A 17,558-nucleotide genomic window follows, 5' to 3' on the forward strand; every position below is an offset into this window, starting at 1 on the left:
CGAATTCCAACAGAAGGCTCAACAGGTCCTAGGGTTGTCAGTGTGTCCTGGTGAGGCATCAGACACCCTTAATGCCTGAGATGCCTCAGAGGCACCAGGCATCCCTGTGAGTGCTCCACAGGAGGGAGAGGCCTAGGCCCAGCCCAGGGAAGCAGTGTGGAAATCCCTACTGGGCTGTGGACGAGCCTGCCTAGAGAGATCTCTCTCTCCTGTCCCATGACTTAATCATTAGAAACTTTATCGTTCTGAGATGAGTCACTTAACACAAATACTGCCACCCTGTAGCTTATGTGATCAGAGGAGAGATAAGAGCAGCCCAGAAGCAATTTGGGAATGCGGAGCTGCCTCCTGTCATCTGCAGCAGAGCCACGTGCCAGGAAGTCAGGGAGTTGGACCTAGAACTTGGGCCTAATTTGGTTTCCTCTGCTAACTTGGGTGCATGGCTTAGATTCTAAGTGGCAGCTTCCTTATCTGTAAAGTATGGAGTTTGCCCTAGAATGTAGGTATAATTTCTGAGCTGTTCCCTGATTCCATTTTTTTTGTAATTTTACTATCAATCATATTTATAAATTAAATGCCTGATTTCAAAGTCCAAGCATGTCTGGCAAAGTATATCTACCACTCAGCAGCAGACAAAATGGAACATTCTGACTGGGGCCCTGTCATAAGTGCCATGACTTGCTGTTTGTGTTGTCAGTGATTATCCAGAAAAAGCAGCTTTCCCAACTGGATATATAAATCGTGGGAAATGACTCAAAAAAGCCCTGTCTCCACTTTTTCTTGGGGTAAAAATCTTAACTCCTTTCCCTTGACATTTCTACACTTCATTGAAGAATGGGGTGAGGCAGGAAATGAGTAGAATTGGAATAGAGGGACACATGGTTGGGATGAAATAAAAGACTAGAAAATACACACAGAGTGAAAGATCAAAAGAAATAATGTCTATTTACCTTAGCCAAAGGGATAAGTAGTTACTTAGATATTCACTTAAATAATCCCACTCCCCCCACCCCCACCCTCCCACAGATGGGGTGGGGAGTTGTGCAGGGGCATTTATGTTACAGCTGCAAAACTACAGTTGGATAAACTTTGCCATATGGCCCGCCAGACAGCATCCACAACTTACGATCCAATTGGATTTTCCAAGGGCCCTGCTTACAATAAAATGTAAGAGGGGCTTACCACGAAGGACTCTGCAGAGTACTGAACTAAACTGGTCCAAACTTCAGCTCTCTGCATCCGTGTTTTACTTTAAAAACCTGCCACATTCTTTCTCACACCTTCCCTTTCCTGCTCAGCTTTTACAAAGAACAATCCTGATTCGTTGTCTCTACAGCTTCCTACCACCACTCTTCCTGCTTCTCCTGCTCTCTTTCCTCCCATGACACTGGACATACAATGCTGAGCAAGAGGGACATAGCCCCTACCCCCACCCTGCTTACAATCTGATGGGCAAATCAGTCATTTCCTCTACAATCCATCCTCTCGTTATTCTTTTACCTATTACATGTTACTCCCTCACCATGGACTCAGCCACTGCCCTCTTATCTCACTAGCAACCACCTATTCATCTTTTCCATGGAAGCTCCTCCTCTGTGAAACCTTTTTCTTTACTCCCTTCAGTAGACCTAAATGCTTATTTTCTTGCATTCCCACAGCACTTAGTACATAATCAACCTGCTTATCGTAGGTGGTTGGTTGGTTGGTTTTTGCACTTCTGTGTATCCACTAAGATGGTTAATTGTTTGACAGAGGGGACTATGAATCTCTCTGTAGTTCCAGTGCCCAGAGGATCACGCGCCTAGCAATAAACTAACCAAAACACACTATCTGACTCATGTGTTAGATAATAATACTCTATCCATTCAGCCTTTCACACTATAAACCTCATGGCCAGCTTTGGTTCAATCTTTTCTCTTTCCCTATTCCATCAAAGTCCTGGTATATGCCTCTGAAATACTCACTCTCTTTTCCACTGTCTGACCCCACAGTCACAGCCTCGCACCAGCCTTCGTCTTTTCTCACCTGGCCTATGACAACAACCTGCTCACCACTTTCAGCCCTCCCACCTCTAACTAATCTTTCACATAATTGCAAAAGTGCTTTTCTAAAACACAGGCCTAATGTGCAATTTTTCTATTCAATGGGTAAAGTCTTAGCTCTTTAGCATGGTGCTAACTCACCTCTCTAGTCCCACATTCAATCTCTCCTCTGTGACTTACCTGCCCCAACCAGCCATCTCCACACCTTACACTCAAGTTACATTAAACTAGCACATTCCATGCTTGTTCTTGCTTCCAGGCCTTTGCAGATGCTATTCACCCTACCTGACTCACCACTACCAGCCTGTCTTTCTCTCTCACACACATACACACAAACACCCTTCCTGGAAAAGCCCTGTTTGGGATAGAGGCCCATCTCAAATGTTACCATCTCTCTGAAGCTTTTCTTTACTCTGGCAGAACTCAAATCATTTCTCTCATGCTTCACCCACATTCTTTTGCTCATGACCCTAGCATAGTACTTAACAAACTGAATTTTAATTCTGTCTACATAGCTGTGTCTCCTACAATATTATAAACTTAACTATCTTTGTAATGCACACAAGCCATATAGTATCAACATTAGGTGGTTCTTAATAAGTGCTTTCACCACTGCTGAAGGTGACTATAGAGTGTACATGAAAAGAAAATATGAAACATTTCACCTCAATGCCTGGGCAGTCACTGTCCACAGGCTGACAGACAGACCAGATAATCCCTCACAGACCCTCTCAGTTCTAATCTGATCTGCATACTTTTGGAGGGCCTACAATAGGCCAGGTACTGTGCTAGGTGATTTTTAAAATCATTCTTGCCCTGAGAGCATCATCCTGTACACCAAAAAGTTGCAGGCTTGACCCCTGGTCAGGGCACATAGCACGAACTGGAGGGAACCAATAAATGTTTCTCTCTCACACTGATGTTCTCTCTCTCCCTTCCTCTCTCTCTCTCTCCCTCCCTCCCTCCTCACCTTTCTCTCTCTAAAATCAATAAATATACCCTCAGGTGGCCCTGACTGTGTGACTTGGTTGGGCTTTGTCCTGCAAAGTGAAAGGTAGCCAGTTTGATTCCTTGTCAGGGTATATGCCTGGGTTGCAAGAACCCAATCAGGGGCATACTACAGGTTGCCAATTGATGTTTCTCTCTCACATTGATCTTTCTCTCCCTTTTTTTCTCCCTCCCTTCCTTCCCCTCTCTCTAAAAATAAAATCTTTTATATATATACATACATACATATATATATATGTATGTATGAGATTACATATGTGTATATATATATATACATATATATATGTAATCTCAGGTGAGGATATAAAAATAAGTAAAAATAAAAATCAATCATCTTATTCATTTCTCACAACAGACCTATGAGGTAGGCAAATTATTTCCTTTTCAGTGCTGAAGAAAGAGAAGCTTGGAAGGAAGACTTGCCCAAGTCCCTGCAGCCAGCAAGTAGCAGAGCCTCCTACGGACTACAACTCAAAGATTAGCCTGCATGACCGGAAGTGAGTCTCCTTTACACACTGGAGCACAGCAGCACCCTGCTGACCTTAATGAATGGGAAACAGCCATCAAAGGATAATAGAGGAACAAACAGAAATTGAACAATTGTTCCTGTAGCCTAAATGAGCCTTGGTCTATGTTGAGATTGAGCCACATAAAGTGTAAAGGCTTAATAAATACCAGTAAGAATTCAATCCTCATTACAACTGTAGGAGGAACTCTCCTCTGCTGAAAGGGGAAGGATTTCAGAGGCAATGAAGAAAACTCTAATTAGTGCCTCATATCACACTTCACTCAGCAGAATCCAAAACAAAACTCTAGATGGCATCCCTTAAAACGGTCCAGCGATTCATTACCATACTTTGAAACAGCTGCCAGCTGAGCTGCTTGCAGCCTCCTTTCCAGTGCTGGCCTCACCCCATCCCTGTCATCCTCTGCCACTTAGAGCAGAGCCTAACCTCAGGTCCCTGATCCCACCAAATGCCTCCCCTACTAGATCATTTCTCAAACTGCGTTCTCAGCCTGTGATGACCTTCCCTGGTGTCCCAAAAATATACATTCAATAGCCAAAGGTGAAACAATTTGAACAAGAAGCATAATATTGGATTAGAGCCTATATATAAATTAAATATTCATGAGTCTATATTGATATAAATGATTGAATAAATAAATAAATGCAGAAGTGACTTCCTTACCAAAAAAGTTTCAATTAATAAATGTAGAGAAATGAGGAAAATAGAAAGTCACTATTATAACACCACAGTAAAAACTTCTACAGGAAACATCCATTGATGAGTGCTGTAATCGGTAGCAAAATATTCAGAAGAAAGAGGATATTTGCATGTCCCCAGAATACCTGCCCCAAATTTACTACTGACTTTGGTGATTTTAACATATGCCCACAGATTCTTTGATAGACTTCCCTCCAACAGGTAAAGCTCAAGGCCCCTCCTCCTGACTGTGGCTGGACTTAGAGAATGGAAAGGGAAAAAGAGTAGTGTTACTGGAACCCCCACCTCAACTGTGGGATCAAGGTTAAAGTCAAGAGCAATCAATTGTGTGGGTGTCATAAGCCCTCTGATATAATGTGATGAGAAAGGCATATCGCATCTGTGGTATTATCTCCCAAATCCATATTCTCAATTTATTCAGGAGAAAATACCAGATATACTCAAATTGAAGTATATCTGAAAAAATACTGGCCGCTAGTCTTCAAAAGTATCGAAGGCATAAAAGACAACAAAAGACAAAGAAACTGTCATTGACTGGAGAAGACTAAAGAGACATGATGGTAGAATGTAATATGGGATCCTGGACTGGATCTGGGAGAGAAAAGGGGCATTGATGGAAAAAATGGAAAAATCAGAGGTGAGGGTAAGGAGAAGTCTATAGCTTAGTTAATAGTACTGTTACAGTGTAAACTTCTAAGGTTGATAAATACACCGTCGGAGGTTATGTCAGAGGTTAACATGAAAGGAAGCTGGGTAAAAAGCAGCATATGGGGACTTTCGGTACTATCTTTGCAACTCTCATACATCTAAAATTATTTCAAAATAAATAAAATTTAAAAGCATTCCTTTTCTTTTCCTGCTTATTGCATGTATTCTGTACTTCCATGTTTCTAAAATGAGCATGTTTCCTTGAAAAATCAGGATCAAACAGAAAAATGTTCATATTTAAAGATCACCTTGGCAAAGGCTCCTCCTCTCATGAGGATAAATTGCCCCTTAAGCTGCACTCTCTCGGGATTCTGTCTGTTCAGAAACTCTGTTTGGGGCGCTCTGTTCACCCTGCTTTATTTTTAGTTGTTATGAGTCTCTCTTTTTGGCAGCTGTACTGAGGCAAGGGCTCTGTAATCCCACCCTGCACTTAGAATCCAATGAGTGTCAGCCGAGTGATTGTCGTGGAAGGAAGCCCCCACCCATTCAAGGCCAGTCCCTGAGCCAACCCTAGGGACCAGCCTGCCAGCTGCTGTTTCTCCAGGCCTCATCTGCACCTGGTACCGCAGCAGGTGTCTGCTCTGATGCAACTTCATGTCAGAGCTCTGAGGCCAATTAGTCCTATGACAATTCAAATCTCTACCATCCCTGGTCACCACTGAAACTATAGCCTTTACAACCATTGATCCTTACCCAGTGGGTTTCTCATACAGCTCTGAACATCTTCTCACCTGGCCCATATACCACAGCTTTTCTCCCTTTCCACTACTTCCCACCCCCACCACTCCAGCTCCAAAGTTAGCCCACCTATATATAACCTGTACCTATCCTCAGAATATTACATTCACCTACTAGCTTTATTGAGGTCACAGCTCTCTTGCTATGACAATCCTGTTGAGAGGTTAAAAACCAGAACACACCTAGAGAACACATTGCTATGGCTCACTGCATACCTGTCCCTCATCCCCATCTAACACACAGGTTAGAAACCAAACCTAGAGGGGAAAAGACAAGAGACACAAAATATATCCAGATTACTTAGATCCAAAACTTCATTCTTTATGAGAAAATAAGCAAGGATTCACTTTTATTGAAAGAACATATAGTTTCCTGGCTTATGTTGAACATAAACCACAGGATTCGTCTAAGAACAGGGATTCCAAGTTCTGGACCAAGGAAGTGCAAGAAGAGGCAAAGATCAAATGCTGACCTCAACTTTTGGTGCTTTACCATAAACCCAAAATTTGTACTTGGAAATCTGCCCCAGAGTTCTAGAATAAGAAGTTGAAGGAGTACCCTTTTGGAACTATAGATAATGCAAATGGTGTTTCGGAACCCTCAAACGCTGTATTTTTCAAGGCAAATAGGCGGCAGCCTAAATATGGTGCTCTCACGCCCTGTTTCTATTCTGTAGGAGACAATGGTCTGGACGTGACCTGAGAGTCACTTGTACCCAAATTTAACTTCTTCTGCTCAATTAAAGCACAGCTGATACTTCTTATTTTTCATCTGCAAACTTTTGCCCTCTTTTAAATAATAAGTAATGGATAGCAAACCCACATACAAGGAGAAAATGCTGAATACAATCCCGTAGCTAAGTCAGTCATACATGTCACATCGTAAGATGTTCATTATACAGGATGCTACTTCTGGGTCCTGGGGTGGTGGGGAGGGTGCTTCGCATCGCAGATATCACAGGTTTGAATACTTATTAGTCTTGTTTTCCAGAAGATGTCAGTAAAGCACCCTGTTCTAATAAAATAAGTCTATGATGATAATTTCCTAAAGGAGCACGTATTTTGAGGAGGAATTTCTTTTTCTAATTTACATGAAGGTGCCTCACAGGGTAACAGCAGCCACTATTTAAATGCATTCTGTAAGATTGCTTTCCACTCAGTGATTCTGTCTCTGAATTCTGAAACATTAGTCTGAAGTAAGAGCCTACAAATATTCATGACTTTTTGTCTATTTCTCTAAATCTCCACTTGTAGTAAATCTAACCTCAACTTGGATAAACATTTATAAATATGAAAAAAACATTTTAGACAGTTATATATAGTTAAGTGGAGAAAATATGCAATGTACCTTAAAACAGACATATTTGGCTAAGATTTTATATACAGCTTTTAAAATATCTACAATTTTGTTTTCCCTGCACCTGAACAGTTCCTTGACCTAGTTTCTCCACTAGAGAGGTCCAATTATGTTACACTAAAATTTTGTCCTAGATTTATAATGGAAGAGACTAATTAGTTTGCTCTCATTCCCTAAAAAAAAAACAACTACTCTCTGTGTGAATCACATAATCATGATTCATTAAATATGTCAACAAATATCAGTTGGGAACAATAACTGTATGGTAAGAGCTCCTACCTGCCATACTAGGAGCTAGAAATAACATAAATGGATAAAAAATAAGGTCCTTTTCCTTAAAAATTTTGTATTTCAGTGGAAAAGAGAAATATATAGATACTAATTATAATTCATGAATTCTGAACTAGCAAGTAATATGAATTTTACTAGAGACATATGCTATGTTCAAGGATGAAAGGAGGAGGGAGGGTCAAATATATGTGAGGCATAGAAGAAGCTTCAAAGAATTTATATCAGTTCGTAAGCAACAGAACCAACTACTATCTAACCAAAGCAACAAGAAGTATATTGAAGGGACAGATTTCCAGTCAAGATGGAGGCATAGGCAGACACATTTCACCTCCTTGCAAAACCATAAGAAGGACTGCAACTAACCTCAAAACAAAAAACACCCAGAACTGACAGAAAATGAAACTGTATGGAAGTCTGAGAACCAAGGAGTTAAAGAAGCCACATTCATCCAGATGGGTAGGAGGGGTGGAGACGGGGCAGAGAGATACACTATGGTGGGGGGTGGGGCAAGGTGGGTGGAATGGGCCATCCCACATTCGTGGGTTGGGGATAAAAATCAGAGGGATGCCTGGGGAGTAAGCAATCCCTGCCCCAGCCCAGACTGCACAGCCCAGGGTTCCAGCACTGGGAAAATAAAGCCTTATAACTTCCAGCTGTAAAAACCAGTAGGGGAAGAAACTGCTAGTCTCTCAGGACAGTCTGTTTAAAGGGCCCACACACTCCTGGAACATATGCAAATCCACCCACTCTGGGAACTATGACCAGGGCAACAGCTAGAGGGGTACCAGTCACATATAGGAAGTGGGTGAAATGACTGGCAATGGGGACAGTGCCAAGTAAGCCTCCAGAAGTCAGGCAGCAGTACCGTCCCCTCTCCAACCCCTCCCCCACATACAGAGCCGCAAAGCAATGAAGCAGGTTACCTCACCCTGGTGATCACCTAAGGTCCTACCCCATACAACATAACAGGTATGTCAAGAGAGGGGGTCAAAGCAGCTCTAGCTAATATACAGAAACAAACACAGGGAGGCTGCCACATTGAAGAGACAAAGAAATATGGCTCAAATAAAAGGACAGAACAAAACCCCAGAAAAAGAACTAAATGAAACGGAGATAGCCAACATATCAGATGCAGAGTTCAAAACACTGATGATAAGGTTGTTCAGAGAACTCACTGAGTATGACAAAAGCAGAAGGGAAGAAATGAAGGCTACACTAAGTAAAATAAAGAAAAGTTGACAGGGAACCAACAGTGAAGGGAAGGAAGCTCGGGTTTAAATCAACAATTTGGAACAAAAGGAAGAAATAAACAGTCAACCAGAACAGAATGAAGAAACATGAAGAGAGAATAAGAAGACTCTGGGGCATCTCAAAAAAAATGCCAACATCTAAATATGTTGCCTCTTCCTATAAAACTCAGAGAAAGTAGGTAACAGGAGTGTGCCAGCTTATGGATTTGTATCAAGGAGGTAGGATATGGAAGAGATTCCTATCATTTTCTGGCTTCACTTTTCTTAGCCACCAATTGAGAAATGGAAGGTTGGAAATGGTACGGTGAGGATGATCAGCAAGGAATCGTCACAATGTGGCTGGCAATGGGAGAGAACTAGCAATGACAGGAGAAATGACCTGAGGAGCACGCTGAAGACCCCATACACATACGCACACCCCCCCCCAGGCTGCACAGGAGTCAGTGCCCTCTGCCATATTACTCTACCAGGGTGTCCAAACTTTTGGCATCTTTGAGCCACAGTGGAAGAAGAGGAATTGTCTTGGGTCACACATTAAAACACGCAAACACTAACAAAAACTGATGTGCAAAAAAAAAGGTTTTAAGTAAATTTATGATTCTGTGTTGGGCCCCATTCTTAGCCATCCTGGGCTACATGTTGGATACTCCTGTGTGACGCCTTCTATGCCGGGTCTACCCAGTGGGGGTAGGCGACAGTGTAGCCTAGTGTTTGAGACAGTCCCAGCTCTGCTGCATTACAGGAGGGGTGGATATAAAGAAAACCCTATTCATATTAGTAGTTTTTCTGGATCTGGATTTTCTTAGATAATCAGAGGTTATTATTGTTATTTTGCCTGAACCGGCAGTAAAGTGATGCTTTTAAATAATGTATATACATTACGAACACTCACAAATTTCTATGACTAACAGCTTTAGTTAGCATCTATCTACAAAGTTATGATCTAAATGTAGTCAACTAGCAACACTTTTCTTATTTCTATATTTTATAGTGATGATAACTACATTTAAAACATTTTTGTTTCTTAAAAATCCACAATTATGGCCCTGGCTGAGTAGTTCAGTTAATTATAGCACTGTCCCAATATGCCAAGGTTGTGGGTTCTAGCCCAAGTCAGGTCACTTACAAGAATCAACCAATGAATACGTGAATAAATAGAACAACAAATTAATGCTTCTCTCTCTCTCTTTCTCTCTCTCCCCCTCCCTTCCTCTATCTCTCTCTCAAAAGAATCAATAAATAATTTTTTAAATCCATGATTACCAAATGCTATTTTTAGAGCATAGCAGGTAAGAACCTTAGATAATATGACAAAAATTTAGAAATGCCTATTAAAAAGTATACCTACAAGGCTTAAAAATTAAGTGCACTAACTAGTCCTCTGTGAAAGCAATAAATACACTCTAACAAGTATTTAAAAATCACCAAATTATTACATTCTATCTTGAAACCAAGTCCATAAGTTAATGTTGAGTAGAGAAAAAAAAAGAAGACACAGGGCAAAATGAAAAGCAAGATTCTAGTTCTACATTTTTAAAGTATGTACATATAGATCATGGCAACTATTAAGGAAAATTCACACCAAAATGTTAGACTATATTTACCTCTGGGACTGGAATGGGGTGGGTTAGGAGTTCCTACTCAGGAAAGACTGGAATTTTTATCTTTAATTTTCTATAATATTCTGATTTTTTTAAGCCTGTGTTACTTTTTTAAACTTCCAACTATTTTATTTACTTATCTATTTATTCATTTATTTATTTTTATATATGGTTTATTTTGGAATAATTTTAGATTCACAGAAGAGCTGCAAAGATAGTATAGCGAGTTCTTGGAATACCCCCAACTCCGTTTCCCCCGTTGTTAACATTCCATATCGTCAAGGTCCATGTGTAAAGCTGAATTTGGTGTTATACAGTTAATTACAATCCAGTTTTTATTTGAATTTCACCAGTTCTTCCATCGATGCCCTCCTTTGTTCTAAGACCCAGTCTTGAGTACTACATTGCATTTATTTGTCATATCCTCTTGGTCCCCTCTGGTCTATAACAGTTTCTTGGGCTTTCCTTGTTTTTCACGACCTTGACAGTCTTGAGGAAGACAGGCCAGCCATTCTGTAGAATGTTCCAGAACCTGGATTTATCTGATGTTTCCCTCATGATTGGAATGGGGTTATGGTTTCTCAGAAAGAACACCACAGAGAACTGACTTTGTCACCCACCACACTGTATCAGGAGTACATTTCATCGACACGTCACTGATGATGTTAACCTTCATCACTTGCCTAAAAGTAGTGCTTGCCAGATTTTTCCACTGTAAATTTACTATTTTTCCCTTTCCATATTCTGTCCCCTGGAAATAAGTCTCTGAGTCTAACCCACCCTCCAGGGGGCAGAAAGATGAGTTAAACTCTTACTCTTAGAGATAGGAGTACTTATATACATTATTTGAAATTCTTCTATAAAAATGATTTGTTTCTTCTCTCCTGTTTATTCAATCATTTATGTATACTAATACGCATTCATGTATATTTGTTTGTGCCTTGGACTATAACTCGATACAATAGTATTTATTTTCTTGCTCATATTGTTTCAAAAATTTGGCCATTAAAAGCTCTTTCTGCTTGGCTCCTGGGTCACTTTGTCATGACCAGCCCTTTTGTTTTCTGAGCATTTCCTTGCTTTCTCACACTGTATGATCTCCACACTCATCTAAATTTTTCCCTGTCCTAGCCCAACAATTAGCCATTTCTCCAAGGAGCCCTTACTTCTCTGACTAAGGAATACTGTTTAGAAACAAGATCTGGGCACTGAGTGTGTCCCTTCAACTACTTTTTAATAAATTTGTTGAGGATTTAATTAGTGTATGTGAGACATTTCTTAACATAGAGCCTGTCCTATAGTAAGCACTCAATAAACACAAGAAAGCTATCCTTATTGTCATCCTTATTATTATGCACCTTTTTAGTAAATTTGGAACTTCCAACTTTTAAACCAAAATTGTATCCCATTAGTCATTATATCAAGCCATGATAGGCCCACATTTAGAAAGATATAAAGATATAGATCTTTCTATATCTCTGAGGCTCAGAACTATATAAGGCCAAGAAATAGATATTCTTCTACCTCTGACCCAGGATTCTGCATTCTCTAGCCATAAAATATGTTTTCTCCTTTCTTAGCATCTACATAAAGCCATAAAATCAAAGGACTTCTGTGGGAAAAGATGTCCCTTGATTTTTAAGGTTTTAAGTTTAAGTGAAGATCACTTAAAAATAATCATTCCCATACACCAAACTCACTTTGAATCTGTAGAGTCCAGTTTTGAATTCCTGCCCAAAATAGCTGTTGTTCTGAAATACTGCAATGTCATCGGTATAGAAGTGGCAACTGTCCAATAGATCTATAAAAGTCCCTTCAAACAATCCTGTTCTCTTACATACCAATGCCATTATTTCTTATAGCACAATAGGTACTAGAGAGTCCCTTTTATGAACCAGATAAGCAGTAGTAAGGGGCCTAAGGGGGTGAGTTAAAGGGGACCTCTACCTCAAGTACTCTGGCCAATTACAGTGGCTGCCAGGAGTCCTCAACATGAGAATCAGAGATGTGTACTGGTAGGATGTGTGAAGAGGACCCTAGGACCAATGGACATGCTCAGGATACCAGAACAGAAATGAGAGAGATATAGGGCCACTCACAGGGCAATGCCTGAGCCCTGCAGAGTTGTTGGGTGGGGAGCTCCGAGGGAAAGCCACTCTGGCTGAGAACATATCAGAAGCCTCCAAGGGCACAGGGTAAAAGTACTGCAGGAGGAATGCTAAGAGATGAAAGGAAGAAAAGTTCCCTGATCTGACAACACTCTTCTGAGTTTTTCAGTATCCATCATTCTTCTTGATAAACACTCAGGGTCTTCATTTCTATTTGAATAGCTGCATTTTGCTCTTGGTATTTCAAAATGTACTAATTTTATTTTGGGTCGTTCTTGCTTTGTCTCAGGCCTACACTCCTTTGGGCAAAGCCAGATGATCCCTACTATAAGTTGCAACTTTTAAAATCTCCTGGCACCTGTCTAGCATATTTCTAGTCTGGCCCACCTTGAACTTTTTGCTTTTGCTCCCAGCATGGTCCCACCCAGCTGTCTTCTCTAGGTCCTTGACCTGCTAAGTTTTTCATCTACCTCTCACTGCCCAGAATTTCCCCTCAGCCTTGACTGACATGGCCCGCCAGCTCTCAGGGGCCATGAGGCTTCACACAAATGTCCTTCAGTCCCTGGAAAACATGTCCTGATTTCTGTAAGGGAAAAAAAGTTGTAAGAACCAAAACAACCAGAGCCACCATTTGAGTATGTAAGCAAAGCCTCATAATTCTGATGGGGATCGTCTTTCCTCTTCTCAGGAAGAGGTACAGGAGGGGCCAAGTCAGCAGAGGAAGCAGGTTTTTACCTTCTTCTAATATTGAGATATCAGTATTAACTAAACTTCAGTTAACTAAACTTTTAGACTTTATTAAAAAGTGGCCAATGGGCACAGGTTTCACATATAGGTGCATTGGTTTTACATAGAAAGCAGGTGATCAAGAGTCATTTACACCTGGGTTCATTTTTTTTTAATTTTTTAAAAATTGATTATGCTGTTACAGTTGTTCTATTCCCCCCTTCATTCCCCTCCACCCTGCCCCCCATCCCCACCATTACCCCCCTTTAGTTTATGTCCATGTGTCTCAAGTCCTTTAGGTTCTATATTTCCCATGCTATTCTTGCCGCCCCCATCTATTTTCTATCTACTGTCTATGCTACTTATTTTCTGTACCTTCTCCCCCCATCTCCTCCTCCCACTCCCCTGTTGCTAACCCTCCTTGAGATCTTCATTTCTATGTTTCCACTCCTGATCTAGCTGTTCTTTTAGTTTGCTTTTGTTTTAGGTGTGGTTGTTAATAACTGTGAGCTTGTTGTCCTTTCACTGTTCGTGTTTCTTTAACTTCTTTTTCTTAGATAAGTCCCTTTAACATTTCATATAATAAGGGCTTGGTGATGATGAACTCCTTGAATTTGATCTTATCTGAGAAGCACCTTATCTGTCCTTCCATTCTAAATGAAAGTTTTGCTGGATAGAGCAATCTTGGTTGTAAGTCTTTAGATTTCATGACTTGAAATATTTCTTTCCAGCCCCTTCTTGCCTGTAAGGTCTCTTTGAGAAATCTGCTGACAGTCTGATGGGGACTCCTTTGTAGGTGATTGTCCCCTTAGCTCTTGCTGCTTCTAGGATTCTCTCCTTCATTTTAATTTTGGCTAATGTAATTATGATATGCCTTGGTGTGTTTCTTCTTGAGTCCAACTTTTTTGGTACTCTCTGAGCTTCTTGGATTTCTTGGAAGTCTATTTCCTTTGCCAGATTGGGGAAATTTTCTTTTATTATTTGTTCAAATAAGTTTTCCACTGGTGGTTGTGTCTTTCCCCCTTCTGGTACCCCTATAATTCGGATATTGGAGCGTTTAAAGATGTCCTGGAGGTTCCTAAGACTCTCCTCATTTCTTTGAATTCTTGCTCCTTGACTCTTTTCTGTTTGGCCATTATTTGCTTTCTTCTGGTCCACTCCATTGATTTGAGTCCCAGTTTCCTTTTCATGGCTATGGGTTTCCTGTGGAATTCCATTCATTTCCATTAGTTTAGCCTTCATATGTTTCTCTAATTTGTGGCTATAATCAACCAGATCTGTGAGGATCCTGATGGCCAGTGTTTTAAACTGTGTGTCTGAGAGTTTTGCTATTTCTTCGTCGCTTAGATTTATCTCTGGGGCTTTGAGGTCTTCCTGCGACATTTTTGGTCTGTTCTGGCCCTTTAAATGTGAGAAGCGGTGCCTTGGACTCCCAGGTCGCTGGGTTGTGACGCTGTATGTGGGGGCGTGGTCAGAGCGGGGAAATGGCGGTGCCCTCTACTGCCGCTTGCCACGGGGACCACCGGGGCCCGGTCCAACCGCCCACTCCCTCGCCTGTCCGCTGGCCCGCAAATAGGCAACCGCAGTCAACATGCAGCACCGCCTCCCCACTGTCTCCTCTGCAGTCACTCACCCGGTGGGTTGCTTGGTCGCTCACTAGGTCCAATCCTGCGTTTGGAACCCGTGCGTCTGGATTCGCGTCTCTGGATTCTGTGGCCAGGTCCGACCGAGTCCTCCTGTGCAACCCCTCACCAGACGCCGGTTTCACCCCTTACCGGTCGGGCTGAAGAATTTGTTGTTAACGGACTTCCGAAAAGTTCAATTTTCCGTGTTCTGGTTGTGTTTTCTGATGCTAATATTTAGTTGTCCCTAAACTTGGTTGTGTGAGAAGGCACAGCACATCCACCTATACCTCCATCTTGGCGGAAGTCCGCCTGGGTTCATTTTTTGTTCATCTCTTACCAGCTAAGAGATTTTGGGCAAATCCTAGGTCATAAGTTTCCATGTAAAATGTTAATGTAATGCCACAAGATTTGGTATTTGCTTTAAAATACTTCAGTATAATCTGTGATGTGCATGACAATTAATTTAAATTTCACTTCTAGGCATAGTCAGCTAAAGAAGTATCTGGAATATACAGTCCAAGGGTGGGGAGCATGTGCCAGCCGGTATTATATCAGAAATGGGATGTCCTCACTCCTACTTTGATCAATAACCATTGCTTTACCATACCACTTAACAAGCTTAAAGTTAGAAATGAATTTTCCTTGAAGAAATGAAAAGTATTCATGACATGTGAGTTGCTAAAATATTGCAGAAACACTTTCAAGAAGAAAGGGTAAGAATCCTCTTAGGATGAGATGTAGCCCTCAGTGATGTTCAAAGCTCAGTTTCTAATCTGTACTTGTCTCCAACCACTGGCTTAGAAGAATTTCTAATTGTATAATGCTTACTGAAAAATTCAGAGTCCTACCTCCAGTAAAGCTTTTACTCAATATATAGTTGGAGCACCTACAAGAGAACAGGTGCTCCAAATATAGCAGAGACTTTAGCAGACCTACAGACTGTATGAAATATTTTGTGCCATCACTGTTAATGAATGTTAGTCTAATTAATATACGTATGTACGGTATTTTGGTCTGAGGCTTGCTGTCATTGCAACTTGATAGCCAGGCTGCAGCAGAGCAGTTATCACTACCTGAAACTTCTTGGGTGGTTATTATGATTTCAAAGAAAACCGGAGAATTGGATGTGATTAAATTAGCTTAAAGAAATTCTCAATTTTCATACCGTATCAAGTTGTTGAGAAGTTACACATAAAAGCTAATGGTAAACTCCAAAGTTCAGTACAAACCGACTCTCTCAAAAATATCTTTGATCTGTATAACCCAAGTTTCCTCAGGGCTCACCATCCTGGAGGTACAAATGAAGTGACATTATTGGTAGTGTCTTACATTTTTCTGCTTCTTTCACCTTTCTGCCTTTCCTGCCAGCCTCACCAGAGTCAGCTACCTAAAAAAGAGGGCCGTATGCAGAATTTCACCTAGTTTCAGCATGGGTTTCATGTGTGCACAGGCTCATTACAGTGTGGGCAGGAAGACCTGCCCACACCCCCTGCAGCACTGGCCAGGAAGAGCCGCTACTTCCTGGCACCAGCAGGCCCCTCCCACCCATGCTCTAGAGCAGCGGCCTGAGGGGCAAGGACTCACTCCATGGGAAATTCCAGGCAGACCTTTGAGAGTACGAAGAAAATATTGAGTTTTTGTTTAATTTTTGTTACATCTTTTTAAATTTTTACTTAGTATGTTTAATAAAAAATATATTAATATATTGTGTTTGTTTTTGTATGTATGTTTAATAAAATATATAATATATTAAAATAAGAGAGGGTTTAGATATTTTTTAACAGATTAGGATATCAATCAAAATAATATGGAACTCTCTGGTTACAGCATCCATGGATACAAGGAAACATGAGTGCCTTTCTCCTTCTTGTACAATATCCTCTGGTGAAGGTGGCTAAAGCAGTGATCTTGTGCTCAAATGAGGTACAGATTCTTTGGTGGACTAGCTCATATGTCCAGTCCACTGGCCTCTTCTCAGCTGTTATAGGACCCACCCTGAGTCCAGGGAATGACCAAGAGAGAACACTTCCTTGTGACCCACATCCTGCTGAGCTCAAAATCACTCTACCTGTCTTAGGATGAGTTCTCTCCAGATACCTCTTCTGATCCTGATGCCAATATACTCTGTCCCCCAATGGGACAGACCATCACAGACCCAGGGCAGACATTGAGCAGATGTGCCCAGACATGCCAGAGATGGAGGCAATTCAAGCCGAGAGGCGCCAGACTACACCACAGCTGACAGAACAGGGAATAGTAACCTTTCATTGCTAAATCACATAATCATTTCCAAGGCAAACTTTACCTGTACCCAGACAACCCCTCTAGGCAATTCTGTCCCTTGACAGTGGATGCATAACCCCTGGTCTGCTTACATATTCAACACCCGTGGGGAAATGTAAAGTTAATTATATAGAGCGTTTCATCAGATTGTGCACATTGAATCTGTGCTAACAAAGTAAAGGCACGTTTTAAAATGTGGAATTCCCCTTGACAAGATCATGAGTTTTAACAGTAAGTTATTATTCACTGGGCCCAAAATAATTTTCTATGGGAACATTTTCCCAAAATTAGAAAGGGAGCATAAGAAAATTAAAATGTGGTATATAAATATTGATCATATGATGTGATTGTTCCTGTCCAATTTCAGGAATAGGCAGGGTAGTTGGACAAGATGCTGGTACAAGACTAATGTGACCACTCAAATTCCACAGGTCTGGGATCAGAACATAAATTCTCCTAAAACGAGGACAGGCAGTGAAGCTGGCCACCAGTTAGTCCTCCTTTGACATTATGAATCACTCCAGCCTCCAGAACCACTCCTGAGAATTTCCTGTGTCCCGAGACCTGTGCTAAATGCCTTATACACATTGTGTATA

At 41.1% G+C, this 17,558-nt stretch overlaps 1 protein-coding gene across 1 annotated transcript in view; it reads right to left on the reverse strand.

Moving 5' to 3' along the window:
- AKAP6 (A-kinase anchoring protein 6) overlaps nt 1-17,558 on the reverse strand; it is a 485,646-nt gene that overhangs the window by 453,800 nt on the left and 14,288 nt on the right. The window lies entirely within an intron of this gene.

The sequence above is a fragment of the Artibeus jamaicensis genome, unplaced genomic scaffold, assembly GCF_021234435.1.
Source record: "Artibeus jamaicensis isolate MK-2021 breed Jamaican fruit bat unplaced genomic scaffold, CSHL_Jam_final contig_588, whole genome shotgun sequence".
Lineage (NCBI taxonomy): Eukaryota > Metazoa > Chordata > Mammalia > Chiroptera > Phyllostomidae > Artibeus > Artibeus jamaicensis.